This window comes from Pan paniscus, chromosome 6, assembly GCF_029289425.2.
Source record: "Pan paniscus chromosome 6, NHGRI_mPanPan1-v2.0_pri, whole genome shotgun sequence".
Lineage (NCBI taxonomy): Eukaryota > Metazoa > Chordata > Mammalia > Primates > Hominidae > Pan > Pan paniscus.
The window spans coordinates 93246722-93268142 of NC_073255.2; the positions used below are offsets into that span (position 1 = coordinate 93246722).

Below are 21421 nucleotides of genomic sequence, written 5' to 3' on the forward strand. Positions count from 1 at the left end.
GAGGGCTCATGAACACTTATGCAAGCAGGGTAAAATCTTATAAGCACAGATGAGCAGGAAGAGTGGTGATACGCCAAATGCATAACAAATAAGAATTTTAATTCATCTCATCTTGAAAACAATAAGAGATGAAGAAAGAGAGGACAGAGGCCTTGGATGCCCAGAATTAGAGACTTAACTCAGATCAACAGTGCCTGTCAGACTTAATGAAGATTGTTTATAAACACAGATTTGGCATATTTCAGAGCTGAATGTAGGAAACAACTGCTCAAGTGCTCTTTTTGTTGTGTGGCTAATATTTGAGGGTATTTAAAATTTAATCATTAAATTTAATCAATTTAATAGAGACTCTAGACCATCAAGTATTTAGATAATCATATAATTAAAGTTTCTCTGGGATATTTCACAGTGTCATGTTTTAGAAGATGTTTAATACTCTTTTAAGATTTTGCTACTCAATATATATTTCTGTGTGAAATATGAAGACCCCAAATCTTTAGATAATAGTTTATTTAATCCAATGTAAAAAGAAGAAAGTGGTGAAATCTCCATCGTTGTTTTGTGATTTTTGAACTAAGTCCAACTCCCTCCTGTCAGAGAACACTGAGACAGAGGTAAATTAAGTCTTACCAGAAGACCTAGACATGATAAGTGGCAGAGCAGGAATTATAGCTCAGGTCTCCTGCACCTTAATCTGAAGTTATTTCCCCTCACCTTTCTTTCAGGGCAAGGTCCTTCTATAAGTGAGACTCCAAAATGTAAGATTCTAGTAACTTGAGTATCTTGATGGACATAGCACAAGTAAACCCAGTCTGTACATGCTGTTTCTGAAAAGCAATGGACATTGATATTTGAAAACTCCTAGTTCCTTTTCCTGCTCTCATTTAACAACAGTGGCACATTCATGTTAAGACATCTTCAGCTAATGTGACAGACCCTAAAATTTCATGCCTCTCTTTGTTTTCACACATGCGATTTAGAATTGAGTTTAGTTCTCTTACTGACAAGTCGATTTGGATTTTTTTCAATGCACAAAATTAATTTTTAATTTATTTTCTTGGTTAAGTGTGCATTGATTAATGACTCACAATGAGGTGGCGCAAAGTCGTAATTTGAGGAGGTTTCAAGGAATCAAATTTTTTTTAAATATTAGCTTTATTTTGCAAGATTTTTTCAGTCACTGTACTTTTTTTTCTAATTCCATTGATGCTAAAATGACAAGTGTAAGTAGAATACTTTTATAATTGATTTAATTTAATTTTTTTAGCCAGAAAAATTCAATGAAACTTTCTAATCTCAGGTAGGACTTAAGACACGTGCCAACTATATAATAATCTTCTAGTTGTCTTCTTTCTTTCTTTCTTTCTTTTTTTACAGTACATAGCAATTGCAAAGTTAACATTTACTTCCTCAGTACACTGAAGTGGCATAGTACCACTCAATTGTGTCACTTTTTAATACTCAACACGTTGATACTATTTCAGTATCTTAAGAGCCTGGTTTCATGAAGACACTACTTGCCTCCACGTATTCTGCAGAAAAAAGTCTAAATTTACAAGAAATCTTTAAATAATTTTTATTATTTACCTTCACATATAATAGCTCTTGTTATTCTCTGACATAAAATTTCTCCATACAAGTAAGTTGCTTTACTAACACCTAATAATTGTTTTTTGTGAAAAGACAAACAAAATCAACGAATCTCTAGCTAGACTAAGAAAAAAAGTGAAAAGACCCAATAAAATCAGAAATGAAAAAGGAGACATAACAGCTGAAAGCACAAAGAATCACTAGAGACTATTATGAACAACTATAAGTCAACAAATTGGAAAGCCTAGAAGAAATGGTTAATTTCCTGGATACATGCAACTACCAAGATTGAACCATGAAGAACTAGAAAACCTAAATAAACCAATAGCAAGTAAAGGACTGAAGCCATAAAACAAGTCTCCCACCAAAGAAAAGCTCAAGACCCAATGGTTTCCTGGCTGAAATCTACCAAGCATTTAAAGAAAAGCTAATAATAATTTATTCAAATTCTTCAAAATCAAAATCGAACAGCAGGAAATACTTTCAAACTTGTTATATGAAGCCAACATTACTCAGTTATCAAAACTAGACAAGGACACAACAAGGACAAAAACTATAAGCCAATATCACTGAAAAATATAAATGCAAAAATCTTCCACAAAATACTAGCAAACTGAATGCAACAACAGATTTTCACCATGATCAAATGGGCTTTATCACAAGGGTGCAATGAGTCCAACATACACAAATCAATGAAGATGATACATCACGTTAACAGAACCAAGAACAAAATCCATATGATCATTTCAATACATGCTGAAAAAGCATTCAAGAAAATTCAACCTCCCTTTATATTAAAACCCTTCAATAAACTGGGTATAGAAGGGGCATACCTTAAAATAACAAAGGCCATAGATGACAAACCCACAGTTAGCATCATACTGAACAGGGAAAAATTGAAAGCCTTTCTGCTGAGATCTGGAGTAAGACAACCCTTAGTTGTAGTAAACCACTAAGATTTTGTCAGAGTACAGTGTAACCTAGCAAAATTAACTAATTAATAAAATGGAACATGTAAGCTGTGTTCTGCTGAAATAGAACACCAATATATGTGCCATTGGCTTTTGAACGGGGTAGTTGTCTAAGAGGGTATTTATTGTTGATGGGATGCAAGACAACTCATTATGCATATGTATAAGCGGAACATTTAATATCATTGTTGCTTGTAATTACTTAGAAGACAGGCAATGTATTGTATGAGCTTGAGCTGTACGTGGACACGTTGGAAAACAGAAAGCTACTCATGTAATGTTGGCAGCATTTGATAAGGTACTTGAAGAACAAGATGAGAAAAGAAAGAATTGGCCAGTTTACTAACAGAGACAAGAGGTGTAATTCCTTTACATTTCTGTCAGTAAAACATAACATTGTGAAATTTTAGTGACAAAGGCTCGTTAACACTCAGCCTCAAGACAAAGACCCAATTGGGGGTTAAGGGAGCTAAAGCCTATTATTAAAACTCAGAAATAACTAATGTGGCACCCATTCAATCTTTCCAATTGGTCAAAATTTCTCATGGAAAGGAGACTCAGAGTAAGACCTTCCCATAGAATCTTGCTAAGTTTAAATGACTGGCAGCTAAAACTAGAGAGAAAGGCCTATTTTAGGGGGAAAAAGTGTGTACATTGGCACTGGAAACTGGTATCAAATAAATAAAAATCTTACTATGCTTTTGAGAGAGTTGTGCCAGCACTCTAAATTAAACAGACTATAATTATTTGAGACTTGAAATTCCCTTTGAGTACTAAGGTGTCCAGAGTAATAAATAAAAATACAGAATGCCGAATTAACTTTGAATTTCAAATAAATAACAAATAATATTTTTAGTATAATTATATCTCATGCAATATTTAGGACATACTTATGCTAAAATATTATTTGTAGTTTATCAAAATTCAAATTTAACAGTGAACACTATATTTTATCTTGTAACCCCATATGGAGATCCAAACTTTTACAGGCAGAAAATAGGCTGCAAAGCCATCTGAGCCACCAAGAAGGGCATATCCTTTAATAACCTCTTCAGATATGGCTGAGGAAGAGAATGGAAAAAGAAGGTCTTTGTAGACGTCAGTTCCAAGATCCATGACAAATAAAGAACTGAAGATGTTTTGCTTTCAGGGAACAATACCTAATCCAGAAATGTCTTGGGTCTTTCCATATCCTACTTCTCATTGCCATGTTATTTGCAGTATTAGTTTCTGTGAGGGGTTTGTAAGTTCATCCCATTGAGTCAGGTGACTGACTTTGGTCAATGTACGTGTTAGTAGAAATAACTTATGACATTGCTGAGCAGCAACTTAAAGCATAATCACGTTGTTATTCAATTGCTCCTTTCCCTCTGCCACCAGATCAGCAATGTGGGAGACAGGAGCTTCACCTTCAGGCTGGATTCCATGATGGAGAAAACACATGGAGCAGACCAGCAGTTATTTGCAGCTATCATGTGAGGTGAGTAAGAAATCCATCTTTTTGTGGGGATAGGGGAGTGAGAAAGCCCTAGATTTGGAGGGCTTAGGATTGTTTGCTAACCTTGCTAATATGCTGGTACTAACAGGTTCTGAAAAAACATTCATTCATTCATTCATCTATTCCAATCACAACACAGCTATAGTTTATTATAGCTATAAAAAATATTTGTGTTGTGATCAAGATTAAACAGTTTGCCCAAGGTCATTGAGGAAGGCAAAACTCAGATTCATTTATTTATTTGGCTCCTTCTATGGACTTATTGCTATTCAAGACATTGAGAAGTACAAGAGAATAAAACAGTCCCTGACTTCAGAAAATGAATCACTTTGTTAGAAACATAAGTTCTATCCATGTTTACACACATGTGCACATACTCCATGTGGTTTGAGTCACGTCCCTTATAATATTTTACATTGTTTCTTACCCTCACCTCTGCCTCCTCCAGCAGCTGTGTCATGCTGTAGGACACATTGGCATGCCTTGGATGCCTCTCCATCCACATTTAAAGACCATCATTGTATTGGCTTTCTTTTCCAAGATAAACTCTGCTACCTGCTTTATAGTAACATATTTTTTTAGTGAAAAATAATGAAATGTAATTGTATAAATGTAACTTTGTCCTGATATGCTAATTTTTTTCCAAGATGTATACATTTATCTAATGAAAGAAAAGCCAAACAAGAAAATCATTTTAGTTGTAAAGAATAAATGCCCATTCAAAATATTCCAAGAAAAACTGGCTGGGTGAATTTTTATTTTATTTTATTTTATTTATTATTATTATACTTTAAGTTTTAGGGTACATGTGCACAATGTGCATGTTAGTTACATATGTATACATGTGCCATGCTGGTGCACTGCACCCACTAACTCGTCATCTAGCATTAGGTATATCTCCCAATGCTATCCCTCCCCCCTCCCCCTACCCCACCACAGTCCCCAGAGTGTGATGTTCCCCTTCCTGTGTCCATGTGTTCTCATTGTTCAATTCCCACCTATGAGTAAGAATAAGCGGTGTTTGGTTTTTTGTTCTTGTGATAGTTTACTGAGAATGATGATTTCCAATTTCATCCATGTCCCTACAAAGGACATGAACTCATCCTTTTTTATGGCTGCATAGTTTTCCATGGTGTATATGTGCCACATTTTCTTAATCCAGTCTATCATTGTTGGACATTTGGGTTGGTTCCAAGTCTTTGCTATTGTGAATAATGCCGCAATAAACATACGTGTGCATGTGTCTTTATAGCAGCATGATTTATAGTCCTTTGGGTATATACCCAGTAATGGGATGGCTGGGTCAAATGGTATTTCTAGTTCTAGATCCCTGAGGAATCACCACACTGACTTCCACAATGGTTGAACTAGTTTACAGTCCCACCAACAGTGTAAAAGTGTTCCTGTTTCTCCACATCCTCTCCAGCACCTGTTGTTTCCTGACTTTTTAATGATTGCCATTCTAACTGGTGTGAGATGGTATCTCATTGTGGTTTTGATTTGCATTTCTCTGATGGCCAGTGATAGTGGGCATTTTTTCATGTGTTTTTTGGCTGCATAAATGTCTTCTTTTGAATATTTTAAGATTTGAAAAGGAAATGTGGACTCATAGGATCCAAGGCATCTTAAAACAAGTACTTCAGCTTCACATCTTTCTGATCCTGCAGGTTTCTTGCTTCTTAGAGTCTGTTCCACTCTTTTAGTCTACAACTGAATTTTCCCTGCCCACCCTTTCTGTTTATTCATCATTTAGGAGGTTGTAATAATTTGCAATGTTGTCAGCTCAGGCCAAAACTTTTACATAACTTGTCCAACGCAGAACCTGTTGCCTTCAGAATACAGTTTCTCTGCCTCTTATTTCTGATAATTAAAGAAAAAACTGATTGACTATTGATTGGATCTCCTAGAATCAAATATACACTCCAGTCTAATTATAGGCATTCATCTGAAATACTGCAGGCTTAATTCCAGGTCCCCAAATAATGCAAATATTGCAGAAAGGTAAGTCAGATGATTTTTTGGTTTCCCAGTCGATAAAAAATTTATGTTTACACTTACTGTAATCCATTAAGTGTGCACTAGCATTATGTCTAAAAGACAATGTACAAACCTTAATTAAAAATACTTTATTGTTAAAAAGTGCTAACAATCATTTAAGCCTTCAATTAGATGTAATTTTTTTGCTTGTGGAGGGTCTTGCCTCCATGTTGATGGCCGTTGACTAATCAGAATGGTGGTTGCTGAAGATTGGGAAGGCTATGCCAAGTTCTTGAAATAAGACAACAAATGAAGTTTGTCACATCTATTGACTCTTTCTTTCATGAAAGATTTCTCTGTAGCATGCTATTTCCTTTTATAGCATCTTACCCATGGTAGATCTTCTTTCAAAACTGGAGTAAATCCTCTCAAACTCTGCCACTGCTTTATCTACTAAGTTTTTGAAATATTTTAAATAATTTGTTTTTATTTCAAAACATGTTCACAGTATCTTCACTAGGAGTAGAATCCATCTCAAGAAATCAATCACTTTCTTTGTTCAGCCATAAGAAGGAATTCCTCATCTGTTCGTTTTATCAGAAGACTGCAGTGATTCAGTCACATCTTCAGGCATTATATCTAATTCTAATTTTAATTCTAATTCTTTACATCTAATTCTAATTCATCTTGCTATTTCCACCACATCTTCAGGGACTTCCACTGAAGTCTTGAATCCCTCAAAATTATCCATGAGGGCTGGAATCGACTTCTTCCAAACTTCTACAAATGTTGATATTTTGACTTCTTCCCAGAAATCACTAATGGCATCTAGAATGGTGAATTATTTCCAGAAGATTTTCAATTTACTTTGCCCAGATCCATCAAAGTAATCACTATCTATAGCAGCTATAGCCCTATAGCCTTAAAATATTTCTTAAATAATAAGACTACAAAGCAAACATTACTCCTTGATCTATGTGCTGTAGAATGGATGTTTTGTTAGCAGACATGAATGCAACATTGATTTCCTTGTATGTGTCCATCAGAGCTCTTGGGTGATTAGGTTCATTGTTAAAGAGCAGTAATATTTTTTAAGAGAATATTTTTGTCTGAAGGGTAGGTCTCAATATAGGGCATAAAATATTCAGCATGCCATGCTGTAAATAGAAGTGTTGCCATCAAGGCTTTGTTATTCCATTTTATACAGCACAAGCAGAGTAGATTTAGCATAACTCTTAAGGGTCCTAGAAGTTTTGGAATGATAAATGACCATTGGCTTCAACATCAAGTTGCCAGCTGCATTAGCCCCTAACAAGAGACTCAGATTGTCCTTTGAGGCTTTAAAAGCCAGACATTGACTTCTGCTTTCTAGCTATGAAAGTGTTAGATGCTATCTTCTTCCAACAGAAGGCTGTTTTTCTGCATTGAAAATCTGTTCTTCACTGTAGGCACTTTCTTCGATGATCTTAGCTAGATCTTCTGGATCATTTGCTGCAGCTTTTGCATCAGCACTTGCTGCTTCATCTTAGACTTTTATGTTATAGAGATAGCTTCTTAAACCTCATGAGCCAACCTCCTCTAGCTTCCAACTTTTCTTCTGCAGCTTCCTCACCTCTGTCAGCCTTCACAGAATTGAAGACAGTTAGGGTCTTGCTCTGGATTTGAGTTTGGCTTAAGAGACTATTGTGGCTGTTTTGATCTTTTATCCAGACCACTAAAATGTTTTCTATATCAGTAATACAGTTGTTTCATTTTATTATCATTGGTGTGTTCACTGGGGTAGCACTTTTAATTTACTTCAAGAACTTTTCCTTTGCATTCACAACTTGGTTAACTGCTTGATGCAAAAGGACTAGCATTCTGCCTTTCTCAGCTTTCAATATCCCTTCCTCACTAAGCTTAATCATTTTGAGATTTCAATTTAAAGTGAGAGGGAGATATGCAACTCTTCCTTTCACTTGGACACTTGCAACAAGCCTGTTCAACGCTCAGCCTGCAGCCCAGGATATGCGTTGACCAACACAAATTTCGTAAACTTTCTTAAAACATTATGAGTTTTTTTCTGATTTTGTTTTTTAGCTTAACAGCTATCATTAGTGATAGTATATTTTATGTGTGGCCCAAGACAATTCTTCTTCCAATGTGGCCTAAGGAAGCCAAAAGATTGAACACCCATGACTTAGAGGCTATTATAGGGTTATTAATTGGCCTAATTTCAATTTTTTCTCAGGAAATAGAGAAGCCCAAGGAGAGTGAGAGAGATGAGAGAGCAGTTGGCAAAGTAGTTGGAATGCACACAACATTTATTAAATCCACATGGGTGTGGCTCATGGCAGGCACTCCAGAACAATTACAATAGTAATATCAAAGATCAATGATCACAGACCACCATCAAAGACTACCATAACGTAATAATTTAAAAGTTTGAAATATTGTGATAATTACCAAAATGAGACACAAACACAAGAAGTGAGCACATGCTGTTGGAAAACAATGCCAATAACTTGCTGGATGCAGGATTGCCACAGACCTTCAATTTGTTAAAAAAAAAAAAAGTGATATCTGCAAAGTGCAATAAATAAAATAATAATAAAATGAGGCATGCCTGTATCTATAACCATTCATGTGAGGTCAGCTGGTATGTTGCATATCTCTTTTAAGAGTTCGAAGAAGACAAATTATGTTAAATGGAATTGGGATATGGCAGGCATATTAAACTGACATGTCCAACACAAAGACATGGTCTGTAAAAGCAACACACACATATACAGGCACACAAGTCAGGAAACTAAATATATATATGTGTGTGTATTGGTGTGTATAGTTTCAAATTTTGTAGCACTTTGGATTTCAGATTTTTGGATTAGGAATGCCCCCAATCCAGAATACTCTAAAATCTAAAATTGAGCACCTACATGCCATCAGAAAATTTCTTACTTGATCTTAGGTGGCAGGTCATAATAAAATGCCATCAAAACTTTGTTTCATGAACAAATTTATTTAAAATATTGTATAAAATTACCTTCAGGTGATGTACATAAGACATACATGAAACATAAATAAATTTTATGTTTAGGCTTAGGTCTCATCGCCAAGATAGCTCATTAGATATTTGTAAGTATTCCATAATATAAAAACAATTTATATATTAGGACTTCATAAAGTTTAAAACTTTCTCCAAAACCAGATTGGCACAAATATATTTAAGGATTATTCTGCTTCGTGTATATTCAATAATGCCGTATTAATTTAAATTTCATAAAAGATTCTGTTATTGAAATTTAGGAGGTAGTTGATACCGTTAGAGGCCTTTTATTTATACCTTTTGTTTTGATCTAAACTGTTGGTGATTTGAAAATCTTAATTTCTGAGTGAATTATACAGATAGTCATATTGCTTAAGTTTATCATCTTTTTTGTATAATTAGGATGAATAATTTAGTTTATATCTTTTGTATTTAATGCAATTAAAAATATCCACTGAAAATACAATTCTATTAGCTGATTTGAGAGAATGTCTATGGTTAACTCGCTTAATAGCATTGACTGGACAAAAGCGACTTTTATCATAATTCTCTTGTCTTCTCAATTTCAATATGAAATATTACCAGTGAATAAACAAATGAATTGAGAAAAGTTCACGTTCTTTGCTGAAACCCTAAGGGTCTGGTGAATACATTTACATTAATGGTGGATTTAAAAAGATAAAATATAAATCCATAACATTTTAAGAAATATTGTGTGGGCTGGGCACGGTGGCTCACGCCTGTAATCCCAGCACTTTGGGAGGCCAAGGCAGGCAGATCACAAGGTCAGGAGTTCGAGACCAGCCTGGCCAATATGGTGAAACCCCGTCTCTACTAAAAATACAAAAATTAGCCAGGCATGGTGGCAGACGCCTGTAGTCCCAGCTACTCGGGAGGCTGAGGCAGGAGAATTGCTTGAACCCGGGAGGCGGAGGTTGTTGTGAGCTGAGATCAGGCCACTGCACTCCAGCCTGGGAGACAGAGCAAGACTCTGTCTCAAAACAAAAACAAAAACAAAAACAAACAAACAAACAAAAGAAATATTGTGTGTGTGAATAATGTGCATTTGAGGACAGAATTTTATAATTACTTTAGTCATCATACTTAATTTTAACAGTAAGAAATTGTATGAGATATGTGATGTAATGTTTTCTTATCTAGTAAAATCATTGAGCATACTGTCTCCACAAAACTCAATGAGAAACGGTAGGTAATATGTTAAAGAGTAAGAACCCAACAAATGTTATTTTCTGTTAGCATGATTGTGATCATTATTATCATTTTCATCATTAGTTTACACTCTGGATATGCAGCAACATAACAAGGTAATGTATGTTTTGTATTAAGTGTCAATGTTAATTTTACAAATATTAATATTTTTAAAATCCTGATTTCTAAAAGATTCTACTAATGATATCACAGACAAGTACAGTTTTGAATTTATAGTTATATTATACATTATATCCACCAAATTCTAAAATTTCTCGCTGGCTAAAATAAATTCTCCTGTATTCTCTTTTCTCATTTCTTCCTGAGTATCAACAATTTTGTAAAACTTTAAGGTTGAAGAAATTTGGTAGCAAATACAAAGAAGAAAACTGCCAATTTCCTTCCAGCTAAACATTTATTTCTACAGAACCATATATTTTTATCACTTTCTGGTCCTGCATGATCACAAAAGATTTTCTCGTTTCTCTTTGTATAAACAAATATGCCTTTCCTGTGGATAGTGTGATGGCATTCAAATTATTCTGATTTTCCCCAATAATCTAGCATTGTTCATAACACACACACACACACACACACACACACACACACACACTCATCTAGTAACCATCAAAACCCGGAAGAATAACCAATGTTTCAGGACACAGATGTAATTGCAATGCAATGAAATATAGATAAAATTTCTAAATCTCCTAAGAGAAAAACATTTGGAAAAGCCTTTTTAAAAAGCTTTAAAGAACTCAGAACTTGCACACACCTGGAATCCCAGCTACTCAGGAGGCTGAGGCAGGAGAATTGCTTGAGCCCGGGAGGTGGAGGTTACAGCGAGCCGAGATCGTGCCACTGCACTCCAGCCTGGTCGACAGAACGAGACTGTCTCAAAAACAAACAAACAAACAAAAACAGAAACAACAACAAAAGAAACTCAGAACTTTTGACAATCACAAGTGAAACAACCTCCCCAAATTTCTTTAAAAAAAAAAAATTGATAAGCTCTAACCTCTAAAGACAAACTGGGGAAGAATATCCTTCTATAGCCAACTTTAAACGAACAATAACAAGCTTATAATACCAACTTCCAGGGAGAGAACATCATGGGATATCTATAACTAAATTTCAATAAAAGAATTAAGCTTCAAGAAGACTGGAATGCCAGATTCTGATGTGAAAAGTAAATGTAATGAAAGCTATCTCAGAGAAAGAAATGAAATTGCATATTGGTTATCAGCACTAATTATATAAATGTTCATATAATGATAGGGGCATAAAAATCATGTATAAATCAATAATTTAAAAATTGAAATAAATGCAAGAATCTTAGGGATACCATATTTAATTTTAATTTCCACAGAAATTGATTTAAATCGATTCTGACAAAGTACCTTTTAGAGGTGAGTGAGCCTTGAGCCACAAAAAAGATTGAATTGCAGTCAAGCAAATCCATTCAGGAACCAGCATTCAAAGCCACTGTAAATTCTGTCGCTTCTTCATTTAGGTCCCAGCTCCTTCATTATGTTGACACGTATGTTAGAAAATATTCTCAATTACTCTAAAATTACCAGGAGATCAAAGTACTGGAGACAGAACAAACAAGTTTGTGAGAAACTTAAAAATAATGATGCTCTTCTGACAAAAAAAAAAAAAAGTATTTTTGAGGACTTTGTTTTTCATTTTCTTTCTTATGAATCTCTAAGGTCTCCACTGAAATTTATATCATATCAAAAGTGAAAAACAAAATGGAATAGCTATTTTTCTACCTCATAACTTTCATGAGTAAAACATTCATCTTTCCTGCTGAAGGGAAGAAAAGACACTTCCTTCATAATAATTCTTAACTTTTTCTTCATGATACTGTGCATCAGAGAAGACAATAGATGGACTATAATAGGACAGATGAAAATCAAGGCTTTGAACATTTTGATAGGTGATGGAAATAATCATTTATTTAAGTACCTTCACACAGTTCTTGGTAAACAAGAAAGTATATTCAGTGCAGCTCTGATAAATTTTAGTTGAAAAGAATCTCCCTTTGCTAAGTTTTCAATTTTGTTCCAGATAGATGAAAACCATAGAAAGCACTTATAATCTCTTTCTTAATCATAGATCTGGAGACAAGGTATACTAGAATATATTTGGAGCTAGATATTGATATGTAGTAGACTACATTGAATAAGTTAATAACTCTCTTTAAATGAAAAAGATATTCCATGAACCTATTGATTTGAGTCATTTAAATACATTACACTGTACCTGCCTTTTGGTCATTATGCCAATTAGATTGGAGAACCATTTATCAGGGTGCCAATTAAGTAAATTCTATACTTTCTGGAGCTTAACAAAACGGTCTAGATTGGACTGACTAAATAACTCCTGTGTTCCTAGGCACTTTAGTTGACTTGATCATGTAGCATGACAATAATTTCCTGCTATGTGAACTAGGGTTATAGCTACTGAAAGACATAGTTTATTCATTTAGTTTGCTTTATCATCTGAATTTGAAAGCTAAAAACTTTAACCAAAAAATATTGGCTTGGAATCTTACTTTTAATTTTGTTTAAAAACTGATTTCAATGAACATTTCCTTTTAGTTGATTCTTGAATTTAAAGGTTAATTAACTTAATGATTCTTGGGTTGGTAGACATGTAATTGTGGTTGATTGAAATTTTTTTCACTGCCACATTTTTCAGAAGATACAGAAGAATGAATTAAGAATTAACTGACATTCAATAATAGTGGAAACTTAAAAAACCCTTATAATCAAATTTTTGCTAAAAAGGAGTTCCCGTTTTTTAAATTATTAAATCTAAAGGACTTTTTAAAGTGATTTTTTCTAACATCTATTAAAGAATGGAGATGTTCTCCGAGTATTTTAACCACTCTTTGAGGAGAAGGGTATGAAATTCTGTATAGTCACTCATAGAGTTACTATACTTAGTCACACTGTACATTATTGAGCAGAACACCAAGAGGTGGTAGAGTAAATATTCAAAAACACAACTATTCATTTAATTTTTGTAACTGACATTTAGAGTATTATAATTATATACTAATAAAATATGAAACAAAACATTTCTGAAACAGAATAGTTTTGCTGAGAAATCTCCAAGCCATTTTTCTGTTGCCAGTATCTAAATATACAAATGTTTTTACTAAGTCACATGAGATGCTGGTGTTGGTCAAAGAAATTCCATCAGTTGTTTTAAGTGAAAGATATACTTAGATATTAAGTAGTCAGTTAAATAATTATTTTGTACTCAAATCAGCTCTTTTTAAAATTATGTAGTTCAACACTATGGGTGTCAATGTAGTGCTTTTTCTGAGAATACATAATATATTGCAAAATTCAAATAATGTGAAGGAGTTCTTATGCATTTTTACAGTGCAACAAAGTGGTACTCACAGGTTGGGGAGAAGTGAGAAGAATTGAAATCTCGATTGAATTTGAAGAGGTATATATGATGAGATATGAGAGGCAACCTTTGAGGAAATGAGTGGTACAGCAATTGAAAACAAGTTTTGTAAATCAAGTTGGAAGAGATTAACCTACATCATCATAGCAGATCAGATATCAGAAGAAATAACTATAACACAAGAACCAAAATAATCAAATAATTTCAGATATTAAATTTAAAATTTTAATCAATTCTAAATGATATACACACAAATTAGTTTGCTTGCAAAAGTCAGAGAAAGCCTATTTTGCTTAATTATAGTCCTTGTAAACATTTCTCTCTACATCTATTTACTGTTATGACTTGTAGCAGCAAGAAAACCCTTTAAAGTCAATATACTTAATATCCATAAGGGGAGATGACTTAAGTTAGTTTTTAATCAATTTAAGGCAGTTTAACATATACTTGAGGATCTACTAAGCTACAAATGTTCTTCTGAGGACTTCAGGGAGTGTAAATATGAACATGAAGCACTCCTTACAGCAGCTTACAATCTGAGAACTAAGGTAGAAGGAGTTTACATATGAATGAATTACATGATAGAATAAGGTGAGTGCCAAAGTACAAAATGGTGTAAAAGCGTTTACCAGAAACAACAATTATCTTAGATGGTTAGGAGGAATCAAGAAAAATATCCAAAAGGAAGTAGACCTCTGCACATTTGCCCACTTATTCATAGCCAACAATGGAAAAAATGTGGAACATGATGAAGAAAGAGCTTATGGCCAAGACAGGTTGAAGTGTAGTGCAAGTGGTAAGGGGAAGTGAAAAATGAGGCAAGAAAGATAGACTGGAGTCAAATTGCAGGGCTTTGAATGCTGAGTTGACAATTATTAGCCAAAAAAAGTGACACTGCCTCTTCCATCACAGAATAGATGACAGTAGACCATTCTAAGAGATGCACATTGAAAAAACATTTAGAGAGCATGATGTGGCCTTTGAGGAATTTAATCATCAAACATTTATTGAAGACCTATTATGTGCCAGGGCTGCTTTGATTGTGAAATTTGTGCTATGCATGAAGACTACAGAAACACAAAGTAAAGTCCTAGTCCTTAAATGGTTCAAAAGTGAATGAGAAAGGACACTCCCAGAATTGCTGTGTAAACAATTTAGGATATTATCAGGAAACAGGGGATGTTTGGATTATCTATTACCATGTAAGAAGAAATCCCAAAGCAGTGGTGTTATGGGTTGGATTGTGTCCCCACAAATTTATATGCTGAAATCCCAATCCCAAGTACCTTAGAATATGACTGTATTTGGAGTGTTAAAATACCTTAAAATGGAGACAAGGCCTAAAAAATCTCTGAGAAGATGAAACCAGTGAGGCCTCATAAATGACTTAAACCTTGCTTGATTTGCGAACATCAGTGAAACTTAACTTGAGCTACTTCTTGTAAATGCCTATATTAAAGAAAAGCAGAGCTTAAGCTCAACCAATCAGAAGTAGCCAATAAACTTATAATTGTAAAACTAGAGACTTTCCAATGGGATAGGCCAAAGAAGGCAATTGTATAATTGTACTCAATCAAATATTTTCTTTGCTTTCCCTCTGTATTCATCCTATAAAAGCCTCCTCCTTGCATTTCCTCACTGGAGCTCTTGAACCACTTCTGGTTTGGAGCTACCCAACTCATGAATTGTTGCTTGCTCAAATAAACTCTTTAAGGTTTTATTGAGCCTCAGTTTACTCTTCATCAGGAGTAGGATGTTTAAAGAGTTAATTAAAATGAGGTTGTACGGGTAGCTCTTGTCCAATATGACTGGCATTCTTTTAAGAAGAAGAAATTAAGCACAGACACACACAGAGGAAAGACCACTGGGAAGATGTAAGGAGAAGACAGCAATCTATAAGCCAAGAAGTCAAGCCATAGGAAAAACGAACCCTTCTGACACTTCGACTTCAGACTTCTAGCCTCCAAAACTGTGAGAAAATCAAGTTCTGTTGTTTAAGTCACCCAGTCTGTGGCACTTTGTCATGTCAGCTCCATGGCTCTTGGGTCTGGTCTTTAAATTCTTGGTTCTGCTTCTGAATTATCCTTCCTCTTCCATAATATGTAACATGTGTTTGATGAAGTAGTTTTCTCAGTCTGCTTCCTGCTTGTATAAATTTGGAGTCTAAAGACCCCTTTTCATTTTTTAATGTCTCTGCTCTCACAGTCCAAGTTGGCAGTGTTACTCCATGAATAAATGTTTTAAAAATATTGAGTTTGTGTCATTATGTAAAAGCCATATCTATACAACACCAGATGATGTGAGTCATCTGAACACTGGAGGATCTGCTTCTAAGATGGCTCACTCACACAGCAGGCAAGGTGGTGCTCTGTCAGCTGTAAAGCATAGCCATGACTACAGAGTGGGAACTTCAGTTTCTTTCAACATGGGCTGGTCCAAGTAGCCTGGGTTACTTGGCTCATTTCCAGGGGTGATCATTTTAAGAGAAGGAGAGAAAGAGACAGAGAGAGGGAGAAAAGAGAGAGAGCGAGAGAGCACTAGCACCAGGCAGATGCACTATCCCCTTTTAATGCCTAGCCTTAGATGTACACAGCTTTGCTTCTGCCATACCATATCAGTTGAAAAAGTCAAAAAGTCATAAGGACCTACCCAGGTTCAGAGAGCAGTACATACACTCAACTTCTTGATGGAGTAGGGGCAATGTTCTAGAAGAGAATATGGGTCCAGACATATGATGGCCATTTTTGGAATACTCATTCTGCTCTCCAGTGAGCTTTGAGTCTGAGTATCTGTTCCAGAATGAATGTACAAATCAAGATATGCTTGAGAGAAGACAATATTTTAGCTTTGTTATATTTAGCTATGTAATAGAATATTAATAATAAATTATTAACCAATGTCATATATTTTGGGAGCTTTTTATGCTTCATTTTATTTAATGCTAACAATAATCCAAAAAGGTAGATTTTATTATTCTTTATGATAGATGAAGTAACTGAGGCTTAGAAATGCTATTTAGTTTGGTATTTAATTACTAAAGCTCACATTACTGTGGTACTTCCTAGAGTATGTTCAAATGCTGATGAAACTAATCCTACAGATATAGAGATATATGTTTTAGGAAAGATGGATAACTGTAGGAATAAAGTTCTTGAGTTGACAAAAAAAGGGATGAGATCCAGTGTATCATTGGAAGTTTTGGCCATAGCAATAAAGTTCATCAGTTGTAACAGGTGGAAAATGGAGTTCATGGGCATAGATAATGATAATTAGGTAGAATTGTTAGTGATAAAATGAAGTATTTTGTTTTATGACAGCATCCATTTCCTCAGTGAAATAGGAGGCAAGACTATCAGCTGAGGCATGGTTATCAAACTTTGACCATGGAGCCATTATGAAATAATCAAGTTTGGGAGTGGAGGATGGGGGTAGCAAGAGGATGGCAGGGCTGTGCTCAGCACCTACTTGAGGTCTGTGGTCCTGAATTTATCTGAGACCAGGTGTTCACTGAAGTCAGGTGTTTTTCTCTAGTGATAGTTCACTGCTGGGTTTAGATGCAAAACAGGAAGAACATTTAAATGTATCCAGTGGTGTAATTTTTGAAATAGCATGAAGAAGGGTAGGAGAGGAAAAGACATTTTGAAAATGTATAAATAAATAATTTCTGTGATTGGTCTCACGACCTAACTAAGGAAAAGTAGAAAGTCAAACGTTGACAAATGACAAAACAGAAAAAAAAATGCAGGTCCCAGTGCAGTGAAAAAATGTGGGAATAAAGTAAAGAAAACTCCATAGTCATAACAAAGAGATCAGTGAGTACCTGTAGAGTCAGTGCCTGACCCTTATTCCTTCCTTTTGGTCCTCCTTCCAAATGAAAACAGTTTTTGGTTGTTGCTGTTATTGTTTTGGTCTGAGGACTTTCTTTTCCTTTGCAAATCATAAGCGTAAGAGAATTAATACCTTTCTGAATAGACTGCAACCAAGGACTGCTGGCAGTTATAAATACTCCAAATCCCTCTCCCTTAGGTGTGATAAATTTGAGACTGTGTCTTACACCATTTCCCAAACTTCCCCAGTTGGATTAGGCTTCAGCCAGCCAGGTGGGAACTTGCTGGACAACGCGCCTTTAATTGACTCTATCTCTTTCCTGTCTTGCTTCCTCACTCCCTACTAGTGTTCCCTGTAATCATTTCCCAAATAAACTAATTCTATTCAAGTCCTTATTTCAAGGCCTGCTTTCTCAGGGGACCCAACCAACAACTCCTCCTTTGAGCCTCTAGAGCTCCTCTCAAAACACTTACCAAAATACACTTTGTGGTTTCTTACTTGTCCTTCTCTCCATTAGACTGTTTCCCCATGAAAGGAAAAGTATGTCACCACCTTTCTGGCTCCTTCTCCTAGTACAGTTCCTGCTATGTAATAACAACAACTTAAATATACAGTAAATGGAACAGAATGCTCAATTAAAATGGATGCTTTTGCTGACAAAGGATTGGAAGTATCTTCTGAACTTGTGGAGGCAAAACTAGATTAGGTTCAGTATAACATGAACATTATTTGTAGCATATTCTTGGCAATGTAATTCTTTGAAATTGATAATCCACAGTAGAATGTCAAGTCTAAAATTTTCACCAGCCAAAATATATCACTATTTTAGATTGTTAAATTTGAGGGAGTTGAATAATATAATATGATCTCTTCAGATACATATTTAACAATGCTAAGGAGTTGTGTGATTACACATTTATCATTTTTCCCTAAGCTGTTTATTCTATGAATTCTTTTAACGTCAGCAACACAGAAATAACTGTAGGAAAATTTTTGTTTTTTGCATCATAAACACTTAACATGGAAGATGCTGAGTAAATATTCATAGAATAAACATTCTTGTGACAAAGATTATCATTTTAAAGTAAATTATTGTTGGAATAGATTAAAATGTTTTTAAAATTAGGAAATAAAAGCACAGTAATAAAGTTCTTTATATATTTTTTAATTGTGATTTGACTATCATCTAAGTAACTGCTATTTATATACCTGTTTGCTACTGCTGATTACTTTATAAAGTTCAATTACTCTGATGGCTAAATATCACAATCATTGTGTAACTAACTAAACCAAAAGCCATACTCGCTGTGATACAGATATATTTGTGACAATGCTTATTTGCATTTGCATATCTCAACAACTGCTCAAGTATCTGCTTTCTAGCAATTAGGCAGCTGCTACTTAAAATCAATAGTGGTAAACTCTGGTTGTGTTTGGTTTGGAAACGAAGTGTTGTCTTGTGCAGCATTCTGGTACTTTGCAGAGTATTAATGAAGTCACTTTGCTTCATGCTGTTGTATCACAGCTACTTGGCATCCTTTCCTCCTCAGCTGGCTATTGCATTACTTCATCTATTTTCCTTTCATCCTTTGTCTCATTCACAGGCTTTGCCTTTGAATGGTTTTGAATTTCCCTTGTCAAGAGTTAATTTACACTTTTTTAAAAATGTATAGCTGTGAAGCCTGACCTGGTTGAAATATGTTGGGTAATTTATTAACAAAAGCTGTGTGTGAACTATTTAGGAGTTCCATTTGAATTTCCTAAACAGTTGGGGAATTAGCTTCATGGAGGGCACAGGTATGTACGGTAAAAACTGGCAGGCAAGTGGACATTAATTGACTGAAAAGAGAGCTTCAGTCATACTGGCTTCTGTACAAGTAAAACAATCAGTTTTGAGTGATGAATTATATCTAACCCTGTGCTAATAATTGAAATATATACAAAACACTCTTATATCAAATCTCCTGTATGCGTTGCCTTTGTAATGTTATGGCTTATACTTTAGCGCCAAATTTTGCCTTGTTATGGTGTTTGTGTAAGTTCGCTTAGGATAGAAACATGTTTTAGAAATATAGTACAAAAAATAGCTTAAAAATATAATGATGGAGTTAAACTAAATGCTATCAGAATACTGCTCTACAGTTTTTAAAGACACCATGCTGTCTCATACCAGTGTACCTTTTTTGCACATGATATTTTTTCTGAAATTTACTTCCCTCACCGCAAGCCCCATCTCCTGCCTACCCTAGGAAATTCTGCATTTCTTTCAAGTCTGTGCACAAACTTCACCTGAATCTCCCAGGCTAAGTGAGACAGTCCATTCATCCTCCTTAATCCCATTGTACTTGTCTCTGGAAGACAGGATAATACCTGCCATGGAATTAACTATGTGCTAAAGGCTTTAGTAGGATGATAAATGCTCGAACTCAAAACTCCCTAATTTTGTTAAATATATATCTGAAGAGACAATATTGTACTTTGTCACCAGTTCTCACTATTTTACATAATTAGGCTCACTAAATAAATATTTCTAAAGGCATTGCTTTGCAGATATGTCTTATAAAGTCTCCTAAATCATTTCACTTTAATCCAGGATTTAATATTACTGTGTTGCTCTACAGCCTTTGGGCTTTATCCTTTTAGAACATTTTGTAACTCTTTTTCTCTATCACCTGAAGTCTCACTATTTTTCTTCTGGATCTTCATCCTTTTCCCTAAGTCAACCATATAAGCTACCTTAAAAATAGTTAAGAGTTGTAATGAGAGGTACACAACAATTTCTTTTCTGCTATAAACCCTGGAATTAGTTGCATGAAGTTTTGGTTGACCGTATCTCAAAATCACAGTCTTAATGCCCATCACAGCAAAATGAGATGCTATCTGCCACTAGAAAAAACTTCAAAAAATACAGAATATACAGATCCCTCCTATATATTTGATTATGTGAATGTTTAGTTTCCCTTCCTAATTTAGGGATACTAAATAAAACATTTAAGAACTTAAAGAAGATAATATTTGCTTGCTTCTCATTGTGCAAGAAATCCCATTATAGTGCCATCGAATAAATGAATTATACTGAGTCTTAGAGTCGCTTTGGGTTTGGAGATTTTAATACTTTACAGAGGTAGTCTACTCAAAGTATGCCAATTTTTCATGTTTTGTTTTTAGGGTGGGGATTCATGCCTATCTTGGAGCCATGACTACAGTAATTGGAAAACAAGTGGCTCTTTAAACATTCTTCTACTATTGCTCAAACTATAGGCCTATAAAATGTATAGACTTGAATCATTTAAAAATATTGTATGTTAAGCTTTAGAAGTCAATAAGCTTGAGTTGTACTAAGGGCTTCTTAAATGTAAAGGTTAAAAGCCTTCTACTAACTATATCATGATGATTAAAAACCATACATTTAAATTTGGAATTGAGCATATAAATCATTCAATCAACTAGAAAATCATGGGAACAAGAAAGTAACTTTTAGGCATTTCTTAACCAAATCATCTCTATTCTCTATATGCATCAATAATAACTCAAGTATTTGATTTAGAAATGTGTCTATTTTGTAATGAGCTGCTTCACAGTGGAAAAAAAAAAGGTGGGGAAAGCTGAAACCAATTTTCTAACACCTTAGACTGTAGTCCATCAGAAATGCAAATGTGAAATTCCCTGAAGTTATGATAAGCTTCATAGACAAAACAATGACTTTCATAGAAGATAATTTGTAGCATTCAGGAACTGAAAAGTTGGCTTTGGATGATTTCAGACTCAAAGAAGAAAGGCAGAAGTATCAGTCTGAATGAAGATATGTTTATTCAGCTTACATAAAGTCATAGCCAGCCATCTTACAGGTTTTATTAAATTTCAGTTTCCTCAAGTCTAAAATATTCTCATTCT

At 34.7% G+C, this 21421-nt stretch overlaps 1 long non-coding RNA gene across 2 annotated transcripts in view; it reads right to left on the reverse strand.

Moving 5' to 3' along the window:
• Nucleotides 1-21021, reverse strand: part of LOC117975059 (uncharacterized) — an 83010-nt gene extending 61989 nt beyond the window's left edge. The window contains exons 1-6 of one of the 2 annotated variants that reach the window (XR_010112618.1): nucleotides 18001-21021; nucleotides 17520-17626; nucleotides 16349-16488; nucleotides 13690-13766; nucleotides 11671-11862; nucleotides 11046-11161 (exon numbers count right to left, since the gene is read on the reverse strand). This is a non-coding gene — a long non-coding RNA (uncharacterized LOC117975059). Of the gene's footprint in view, nucleotides 1-11045; nucleotides 11162-11670; nucleotides 11863-13689; nucleotides 13767-16348 lie in introns of both variants that reach the window. The other variant, XR_008625863.2, reaches the window with a different exon arrangement.
• Nucleotides 21022-21421: the final 400 nt, after the last annotated feature.